Consider the following 225-nt stretch of genomic DNA (forward strand, 5'->3'; position numbering starts at 1 on the left):
GAGCCAACTCACGAGCATCATGGTACACCGCACGCCATGAACTTAGATCTATCCGACGAAGAGGAAAAGACACCGGAAGATTCAACAATGATATCTCAAGAAGAAGAAGTCACAAAAGTTAACTTAAGGAGCAAGAAAGTGTTACCACCAAGAACAGCTCCAGCAGACAAAGGAAAACAGATAATGACTCGAGAAGAGATACCCCCACCTCCGCCAGTGGAAGAA

Source organism: Phalaenopsis equestris, unplaced genomic scaffold (assembly GCF_001263595.1).
Source record: "Phalaenopsis equestris unplaced genomic scaffold, ASM126359v1 Scaffold000432, whole genome shotgun sequence".
In the NCBI taxonomy this organism is placed as follows: domain Eukaryota; kingdom Viridiplantae; phylum Streptophyta; class Magnoliopsida; order Asparagales; family Orchidaceae; genus Phalaenopsis; species Phalaenopsis equestris.